The 10,915-nt window shown below is 36.8% G+C and overlaps 1 long non-coding RNA gene across 1 annotated transcript; it reads left to right on the top strand.

Annotated features, from left to right (window-relative positions):
* The first annotated feature begins 6,286 nt into the window (after positions 1-6,286).
* Positions 6,287-9,477, top strand: LOC124099213 (uncharacterized). The gene is made up of 3 exons (XR_006853874.2): positions 6,287-6,978; positions 7,603-7,767; positions 9,009-9,477. It is a non-coding gene; the product is annotated as an uncharacterized LOC124099213 (long non-coding RNA).
* Positions 9,478-10,915: the final 1,438 nt, after the last annotated feature.

Genomic DNA, 10,915 nt, shown 5'->3' on the forward strand with positions numbered 1-10,915 from the left:
GTTCCAGTCCAAGTCCAAAGGGCTGAGAATCAGAGGTACAAATTCAAGCCCAAGGGCAAGAAAAAACTGATCACACAACGCAAGCTGGTAAATAGAAAGAAAAAAAGAGATGATCCTTCTTCCTCCACCTATTTTTCTATTCAGACCCTCAATGGATTGAATGATTCCTCCTTAGTTTGAAGAGGGTAATCTACTTTGCTGAGGTCACAGGCTCAAACGCTAATCTTATTCAGAAATACATTTAGAAACACACCCTAAAACAATGTTGGATCTGGGTACCTGGTAGTGTAGTCAGTTTGACACACAAAATTAGCCATCACAGAAGTTAAATTTGGGTCAACTTATACATCATTATAAATTTAGGATATTATATGTGATCCTGATCATAACCACAAAGAAAATATATAGAATATGCACAAAAGGAAATGAAAAGAGAATCAAAATGTGTCACTGCAAAATAAATTAAACAGGAAGTCAGCAATGGAGAAAATGAGAGACAAAAAGCTCTGACACATGCAGAAACACAACAAAATGGCAAAAATAAGTCCTTCACTATCACTAATTAAATGTAAATGTATTAAACTCCCTAATCTAAAGACATAGATTGTAGAATGGAAGAAGCAAACACACAAAGACTAAACTACATGCCTATATACTGTCTGCATTTTAGACATAAAGATATGTGTAGGATCAATAAAAAAAAAGATACGTGTAGGCTAAATGTGAAAACATATAAAAAGTTATTTCAGGCAAATAGTAACTAAAAGGAAACAGTGTTAGGGACTGAAAGTGTGGATCAATGGTAGAGTGAACAGACAAAATACTCAAAAACTTTTACAAGAAGCAAAGAAAAACATTACATAATGACAAATTGGCCAATTTACCAAGAAGATATTAATAATTATAATTATATACGTGCCAGGTTGACCACTGTAGAATATACATGTAATCCTAGCTATTCAAGAGCTGAGGCAGGTGGATCACATGACCAGGAGTTTGAGAATAGTCTGAGCAACATAGCAAGACCCTATCTCAAACAAACAAAACAGTGATGACAAAACGTTTATGTCCCAAGTATGTAAGAGTCCAAAAATATATCAAGCAAGCATTGACAGAATTGACTCTAAAATACATCAAAGCAGCAATTGATAGAATTAGGAGAGGAATAGATGGCTCTACAAAACAGAAATAACTTTAGTACTCCACTTGTAATGATGGATGCAAACACCAGGTGAAAGATCACTAAGAAATTACTGAACTTGAAGAACAATAGCAACCACTTGGACCTAAAGGTATTTATAGAACAGTATACTCAATAGCAACAGAACATACTACAGATTTTTCTCAGATTCACATACAATATTAACCAGGATTGCCAATGTGTTAGGCTCCACAACAAATCTTAATAAATGTGAAAAGATTGAAATCATATAAAATATCTTTTATGACCACAGTGAAATGAAACTAGCAATTGGCACAGTAGGAAATCTAGAAAATTCACAAATATGTGGAAATTAGACAATTTTATACAACAAATGAGTCAAAGAAGAAATCTCAAGGAAAATTAGGAAATATCTTCAGTGAAAATTAAGATACACTATATCAAAACTTATGAGCTTCAGCAAAAACAGGGCAAAAAAAGAAATTTGTACCTGTAAAAACATTGAAAAGAGGAATGATCTCCAATCAACAACTTAAATTTACCCCTTAAAGAAATAAAAAAAGAAACTGAAGCCCAATGTTGGCAGAAGGAAAGAAGTCATCATGATGAAAGCAGAGGGAAATAAAATAAACAAAAGAAAAATAACAGAGAAAATCAATGAAAACAAGAGTTGGATCTTTGAAAAGATCAACAAAATTAACAAAATTTTTGCCAGATTTACTAAAAAAAAGGAGATAAGCCTCAAATAATGAAATTAAAAAATCAAAGAGGAGACATTACTATTGATTTTATAAGAACAAAAAGAATTATAAGAGAATATTATGAAAAATTATATGTTAACAAATTGGATAGCCCAATGAAATGAACAAATCCCTAGAACCACATCAACCACCAAAACTGAATCATGAAGAAATAAAATTGACCTAAATTAGTAAGGAAGATTAAATCAGTAACCAAAAACCTCCTGACAATGAAAACTGGAAGATGGGTTCCCTAACAAGTTCCACTAAACTTATAAAGAAGAATTAATATTACTCCTTTTCAGATTCTTCCAAAAAAATTGAAGAGGAGGGAATACTTCATAATTTATTCTGAATCCAGCATTACCTTGAATTCAAAACCAGATGGAGATACTACCAAAAAAAAAAAAAACTATGGAACAGTATTCTCAACAGAATACTAGCAAACTTAATTCAATAATGTATGAAAAAAATCATATGTAATAGCCAATTGTAATTTATTCTTGAAGCACAAGGATGGTTCAATATACAAAAATTAACCAATGTAACGCACCGTGATAATAGAATGAAGAGGAAAAAACATATAATCATCTCAATTAAAGCAGAAAATGTATTTGAAAAAAATTCAATATTCTTTCATGATAAAAATGCTCAACAAGCAAGGAATAAAAGGAAACTATGTCAGCAAAATAAAGACTATGAAAAACCCACAACTAGCATCTTATTCAATTGTTAAAAAAAATGAAAGCTTTTTTTCTAAGCTCAGGCTAACATGTCCTTTCATTATTTCTATTCAACATAATATTGGAAGTTAGCCCAGAGAAGTTAGAGGATAAAAAGGAATAAGAGGATTCATTTCCAAATTAGAAGAAGAGAAGTCAAATTATCTCTATTCATAGGTAATATGGTTTTATATGTAGAACACTATAAAGTGTCCACAAAAAAACTAATAAATTCAGCAAAGTTGCAGTATACAAAGACAACAAAAAATAGTTGCATTTCAATGCACTGACAATAAAAAATCCAAATTGGAATTTTCATACCCCATTTGAATCAAATGTATGATATGTGATATGTCAAGATCATTGTAATGTTTTGAGCAACTAATAAAAAATCTATTCTATTTATGATAACATAAAAAAACAACACTAACATAAATTTAGCAAAGAAGGCAAAAGATGTATACATGAAAAATTACAACACTTTGCTGACAGAAATTAAAGAAGACATGAATAAATGGAAAGACATCCCATGTTCATTGATTGGAAGACTTATTATTGTTAAAATATTAAAAATGCACAAAGCAATTTACAGATTCAGTGCAATCCATATCAATCCTGGCAGGGTTTTATTTTTTTGAAAAAAATTTTAAAAATATATCCTAAAATTTTTATTGAATCTCAAGAAACTCAGAAGAGCCCAAACAATTCTTAGAAAGAACAAAGTTGGGAGTCTCATACTTCTTGTTTCAAAATTTGCTGCAACACTATAGCAATCAAAACATAAAGACAAACATAAGACTGACCTAAAGACAAACATATAGACCTGTGTAAAACAGTAGAAATCCCAAAAGTAAACCTTCACATATATGATCCAGTTATTTTTGACAACTGAATATTTATACACAAAAGAATAAAGTTGGACTTTTCCCTTATGTATAGAAACCAACTCAAAATGGATTAAAAACTCAAACCTAAACCTAAACTATAAAACTCCTAGAAGAAAACTCTTAGAGGAAAAGTATTATGACTTTAGATATGGTAATGATTCCTTGAATATCAAACCAAAAGCAGAGTCAATGAATGAAAGAATAGATAAGCAGGACTTCATTTGAACTCAAAGATATTTGTGCATCAAAATACAGTACACAGAATGGGAGGAAATATTTGCAATTAATGTATCTGATAAGGGGTTGTTATCTCAAACATAAAAAGAACTTATACAACTCAACAATAAAAAAGTGACTCAATGAAAACATGGGCAAGGACTTTAATAGACATATGTACAAAGAAGAGAAACAAATGGCCAATAAGTGCATGAAAATATAGTCACCATCTATAATCATTAAGAAATGCAAATCAAAAGCACAACAAAGTACCACTTGACAGTCATTAGATTGGCTATTGTCAAGAAGACAGAAAATAACAAGTGTTGGCAATTATGTGAACAAATGGGAACCCTTATACTTTGCTCATGGGGATGTAGAGTGGTTGAAGGTTGTAGAAAACAGTAATTTCTCAAAACTTAAAACTTGGAATTATCAAATGATCCATCAATTTCATTTCTGGTGTATACCCCAAACAATTGAATTCAGGGACTCAGATATTTGTACACCGGTGTTCATGGCAACATGATTCACAATGACCAAACAACTCAGGTGTTCCCTCATGGATGCATGAATAAACAAAATGTACATTATATTATAGACGTACATTTAAGAGAATATTATTCAGCCTTAAAAAGGAAGGAAATACTGCCATGTGCTGCTACATTTATGAATCTCATGAACCTCAATTATGCTCAGTGAATTAAGCCAGTCACAATAGACAAATATTGTATGATTTCATTTATATGTGATACCTAGATTTTTCATAATAATTGAAACAGAAAACAGAACAGTGATTGCCCTGGTCTTAAGATAGGTAGAATGGGGAGTCATTGTTCAATGGATAGAATGTTTCAATTGGTGGAGATGGATAGCGTTGATGGTTACCTACCAGTATCCATATCCATGTGCTTATTGCCACTGAACAGTACATCTTATTCTATGTATATATTATCAGAATAAAAATAATAATACAAAAGAAAAAAAGAAAGAAAAGGAAAATAATGACACACACAAAATAAATCACATTTAAAAAAATACTCTTATTGGGTCTGATGACCTATCACTTTCCTCTTTTTCCTGGAAACTTCCTGCCCAGGGTCCTCTTCCCCCTTTCCTAATCTGGATATGTTGATCTCCAGGGACCCATGTGGTCATCCAGGGATTTCCCTTCCTGTTCCTGTTGTTGGAGTTGCTGCTCTCTTAATCTATTTCTTGATTTATCTCCTTGTTTTGGTGGATAATATTCTCTATGAAAGGATGTAGGGGCATTAAATCTTCTGAATCCTTGCATGTTTAGAATGTCTGTATTTTGCAGGCAGTCAAATTGAAGTTCAGTTCTCCTTTGAATTCTCAAAGTTCTCCATTTCCTGTAGGCTTCCAATGTCCTGCTATTAGTTGTTCTGTGGCATGTGTGTTAGGAGGCCTCAGTCTCTGTAGATTGGATTACCTCCATCTTTTGGGTTTTACTGAATCTGATTTCTAACTGGAAGATTCTCTCTCTACATGCTTCGGTAAAATTAACAAGACAATTGGTGAATAACATCCACTGATATTTTCTGTCCATTTTTACCTACTGTGCTTCATCCTTTGTTCCTCGATGTTTGAGGAAATTGTTGATATCCCAGAATTATAACCCAACTGCATAAAAAGGAGCTCGGTAAATTGTCTATAATCTTAACGTTTTCTCTGATTTTTTTTTTGTTGTTGTTGTTTGTTTCATTTCAAAATAGATGTGGAGTTGGATTCACTATTTTCTTTTACATAAAAAAGTATATTCCCAGAAGAGCAAAACATCAACTAAATGAAAATCCCAGTTTGGCCGGGTGCTGTGGCAAACACCTGTAATCCCAGCAGCTCCGGAGGCTGAGGCAGGAGGATGGTGAGTTCAAAGCCAGCCTCAACAACAGCAAGGTGCTAAGCAACTCAGTGAGACCCTGTCTCTAAATATAATACAAAATAGGGCTGGGGATGTGGCTCAGTGGTCAAGTGCCTCTGGGTTCAATCCTGGTACTTCCCCCCACCCCCCCAAAAATACCAGTTTGATTGAAAACTTAATTTGTTGGCTATTTCTTGTTACTTTCATATTTTCATTTTAGATTCTTATATTTAATCCAGAACTAGTCACCACAGAGCCCAGGTTCTGTGATCTCAAACAGCATGACACTAAGGGTTAAAAAAACATATTTTAGATTTTATTTCATTTTTTCCCCTCATTTTGCTTTGTTTTGCTTACTTTATGCTTTTGTATGTGTTCCCATCTAAGCATTTTTGGTTTTTAAATAAATATTGAAGACCCAGATCATCTATATTTGGATGCATGCATAATCAACATCACCTTCAGTTAAACCTTCTGCATTTTGCCACAAATGGCAGAAATTGACCTTGATATTTTCCGGGAGGACAAATTCATAAATATGAAAACAGAAAACAAAATTCTGCACCAAGGTAGCACATGACTCAGTGTAGCTTCTGTAGTGAAATGAAGACAATTCACAAGGCCAGCACCTTTGCAAAAAAGTACAATAAATCATATCGTACCACAAATAAGCACAGATAACATGAGCCCGAGCTTTATTAGTATTTTTTTTAATGCTGACAATTTTTATGTTACTAAAATTTCACGTGCTTCAACTTCAGTAAGTTTGGTCCATAAAAGCTACACATTCTGGAGAACCCCTCCCCCTACCCCAGCACAATGTGAATCTGTCATTTAAAATCTGCTTTGTGTCCAAAGGAATAAAATTAACTGGACTTTTTTTTCCCCCACATGTAAAGATGGAGTTCAGGAGAACATTGATAAAGGAAGTTTATAAATAGCTTTTCAAAAATGGCCAACACTCAGTAGTCCTGATTTAGTAAACCTTTCTAGCAGAGCAGCTAGCCAATAGAGCAGAGGTTAGTTTGAGATTCACTTGCTTTGTTGTTGTTGTTGTTGTTCCTAACTGATCCTTGACAGCACAGGAAATCTACATGGTAAGGCAGAGGAGGGAGCAGGAAGCAACCCAGGCCCCAGAAAGCACGTAAACAGAGGGAGGCCCAGAGCATGTCCTGGGGACTCAGGGCCCTTCCCAGCACAAGCCAGCTCCTCATTCTCAGGCATCTCAGCAGATTCAGTTTGTCCTTGTCTTTGTGTAGCTGTCCCCTCCACTCTCCTTATTTTAGGATATTTACCGCCTTCTCCTCTGCCCTCCTCAAGTCACTAAGTGGACCCAATATTTCAGTGCTCCTGTTATTTGCTACTCCTAAAGGTAGGCCCTTTTGTTGTTGTTGTTCTTTCTAAATATACATGACGGTAGAGTGTATTTTGACATATTATACGTACAGAGAATGAGTCTGACTTATTCTAATTAGGATCCCATTCTTGTGGTTGTGCATTCATATGTGAGGATGGGAAAGAGGGGTCCGATTCATTCTGCTGTCTTTCCTTTCCCCGTGCCCCTTCCCTTCATTTCCCTTTGTCTAGTCCAATGGACTTCTATTCTTCCCCTCCCTTGTTGTGGGTTAGCATCCACATATCAGAGAGAACATTCAAAGCAGGTCCTTTTAAAACAGGTTTAGTGCATATTCAAAGGTGGCATGTGAAGAACCACAAGCCAGCCACGGGGTGCCCATGATGAGCTTCATGCCAGGGTCTGTGTGTCTACTGTCCCATTTCATCCTTTGTTCCAGGCAAGCATTCTTTTCTCTTGGTTGTTAGAGAATTTTTTCCAGGTCACTTCAAAGCCCAGGTTTTTTACACTGCACCATCTCTCCCTCTGGCCCAAGTCAGACTCTAACAAAAAAGTCCTAAGGTTAGCAGTTTCTGGCTGCTGACCAGAAGTCTGGAGTCCTCTGTTCCCCCCAACTGTGATTTCCTTTCTTACTCTGCACAGCTCTGCTGCCCAGAGACTGCCACCCAAATGGATGTGCCTTTTATTCTCTGAGAGGATAAATTGCAGTTGACATCATCAAGGAAACACACACAGGCCTCGCCAGGAGAGAGACGTATCCTACCTTGAGCAGGATGTACCTACCATCCAAGTACCACTGCATCAGAGGTTACGGTTCCACATATGAATTTGGGGGGGGGGGCATTCAATGCACAGCAGGTGGGGTGGTGTTGGAAGAGGCTCCTGCAGGACCTGGCTAAGACAGTGATGGGGGGTGGTGATGTCAGCGGTGGCCCTGGAGACATGGAGAGACCATCCATGGAGGGTACCTGAGGCACATGAGAAGCTTAAGCAGCCTTAGGGAATTGAGGCTGGAGTGGTAGATGGTCCTAAAGAGGGCTCAAAATGGAACAAAAACACAACCACTGTGACTCTCACAGAGGGGACAGAAGGAATGCCAGGGAGGATGAAAGTGCCCCAGGGACACCCATGTGCAAATTAAAGGAGACAGAACATGCGTTTCAGTCTGGCCACCCTGAGATTGGGGACGCTGGTCTGCAGCTAGAGCAGCAGGTGATTCCCCTGCTTCCTGGGCCCCTTTTATGATTCACATGAACTTTTCCACCAGAGGCAGCCACTGAATACACTGAATTTTGTTTTCTCAAAGACACGCCCACATCTCCAGGGGCTGCTAAAACACTCTGTTCTTGAGTTGAACAACTTCCACTGCAAGAGGAGAGAGGGGCTCGAGGTATAAACACTGCATTCACCCCTAGGACACAGTTTAACTTCACAGAAAACATGATCAACAGACAAGTAATTAGTCAAAGCATCAGACACATTCCCAATGTCAAAAAGAGTCTAACCTATAATCTGAATCCTGAGAAAGCATGGAGTGAGAGAAAGCAGGGAAGTATTGTTGGAGCTTCTCTTCTTTTCCCTTCTATACTGACCCATGTGTCTTTACAACTTAAACTGTATTCTGCAAACTTCTCTCCCTTCTCGTTTTTTCCTTCTGCCTCTCAACTCTTCCTGAATGCCATCTCTGGGAAAAATGTAGGCATTTTCACACTTTGCAAACAAACAAACCCCAAACCAAAAAAACTTCTCTCATGTTGTCTCCAAGTCTTCCTCACTGTATGAACTTGACCAAGTTCCTTAATTTCGCCATACCTCACTTTTCCAATATGTAAAATGGGAGTAATTGAATAAAGGTTTTCTTAGAAATCTGTTGTGAGCATTAAGTGAGAAGATCAACGTGAAGAATTTAGCCTCGTTCTGATAATTGGTAAATGGTCATTAAATATTGGGTATTGTTTGTATCTTAGAATTAGTATTAATTTCTATCCTCATCCCTTGATTTGGCCATTGAAGCCATCATGACAACAGCTCTCCTTCCCATGGTTCAGGGACCGCTGTGCTTCCTGCAGCAGTGTGCACATCCTATGAAGTCCAGAAGCTGGAGCAGATGCCCAGATGACAGAGCTCAGCCGTCTAGGTGGCCTTCTTCATCTCTAGCAGATGAACTGAGTGCTCTGGAATCCTGAGGGGAGAGAGGAGGCAGGAGTCCCTCCTATGGCACAAATTCTCAAGAAACTGACCACAGTTTTTACTGAGGGGTCCAAGAGGCTGAACTTCATCACAGGTGTGTTCTGTTGTCCTTTAAACATATGATGTCACAGCCAGAAAAGTTCCCTTTACCAGCTGTATTATCAAATATTAGCTTACATGTGTGGCTCTTCTGCATTTCCACATGTATTTTCTTAGTCTATATTGTAAGTGAGGAAGTGGAGACTCCAAGAAGCGACCTGCCCTGCCCACCTCGCAAGTAAAAATGGAGCTAATACAGAAGACAGATATTTTAAAATCTATAATGAAAATTTTTACCCTCTGATATCGTGTTCTTGTCTTTTGTATTGGTCCTGGTAGACATGGCTCCTTTGTCACCGTTCCTTCTTTTCACCTTATTTATTTCCTTTTTCTTTTGGGCAGTGTTCCTTCACTTATTGTTGACTTTGATTATGGAAGATTTAGCAGTCATCAAAGAATGGATTACTTATCCTCTTTTGCCTTTTGAATGACAGAAAAAAGTCTTCTTTAAAGACAATATTTTAGTGTGGAAATATATAATGTGTTCTGAAAAAGTCCAGAGAGGATTTTGAGATTCTGAAATCCCTCAGACTACTTATTTGATACTTATTTGATAATGCCCACTAATGCACATTTTAAAATTGTTGATAAGAAATAAATATTGACTAATCACGGAAACGTTTCAAGAAAAACATATGTATGTGGGTAAATGTATGCAGACGTATATAGCCATATCATGCATTTAAAAACCATCACATTTGCATACAAAAAAATACAAATGGCTCCATAGGAATGATATAATTCTAAACTACATCTTTCTCTTTTTGTGTTTTAAGCAAATGTTTCCTTCTTATTGCACTCCTGTGACTGATTGCTTTTATGTTTGAGAGTGCACTGCTATGGTTTCCTGCTCAGCATAATAATTTCTGTCTGTATATGAAATTATTCTGATTGCTACCTGCAAGACTCTGTGATTTCAAATTGTTTGAATTCATGGTGCCATTCAGATAATGTTCAAAAATGCAAATACTCACAGTAGGAATGTCCACTAAAGTCATTTCCCTGCATTTATATGGAAGCAAAAAATAGAAGTAGAAGTATGATAAAATAAATTGATAGAAGAACCAAAACAACGTGGGAGTGGCAGCTAAAAGTCAAAATGGGAAGGTAAGATAGTGTTCTTGAGAGTTTCCACAAATTAATAGTATAACCTTGAAGGCCTCCAACTCTGATTTTCATGTAAAATCAAACCGACCAAGGACCTTCTGTCAGATTTTCAGATTCTACTTTGGAACATTTTTAGAACACTCCCTAATGTTTATGATTAGAGTGTCTACCTCTTGACACTCTCAGAGCCAGGCTATTTTTAAGCATCTGCACAGACTTTTGCTTCCTTGAGCTTCAAGACTCCTGATTTCTGCGTGTCAAAGTCAAGCTTCCAGCTGTTTAAATCGTAGGCAGGGGACAGAATTGGTCCAATTACCAGAGGAGACAGAGCCTACGGGAGTCGGTGTAGTTAAAAAGACAAAGGGTGAGTGAGGAGGAGATGGATCAAGAAGGTAGGACCCTTGGTGTCTGTCTGCACTGATGAGATGAGGCACTGAACAGGGGACCCCTCTGAAGTTGAAGTGACCCGTTTTGGGAATTATGAAAGTAATTCCTAAAGCAGTCAGCCTGTCCTCTTTTTGTTTTTCTATGAATAAAATAGAACAGGATCTCTCAATGA

The sequence above is a fragment of the Marmota monax genome, unplaced genomic scaffold (genome assembly GCF_021218885.2).
Source record: "Marmota monax isolate L192 unplaced genomic scaffold, Marmota_monax_Labrador192_F-V1.1 WCK01_AAM20220418_F8-fsc00011, whole genome shotgun sequence".
NCBI classification, from domain to species: Eukaryota; Metazoa; Chordata; class Mammalia; order Rodentia; family Sciuridae; genus Marmota; species Marmota monax.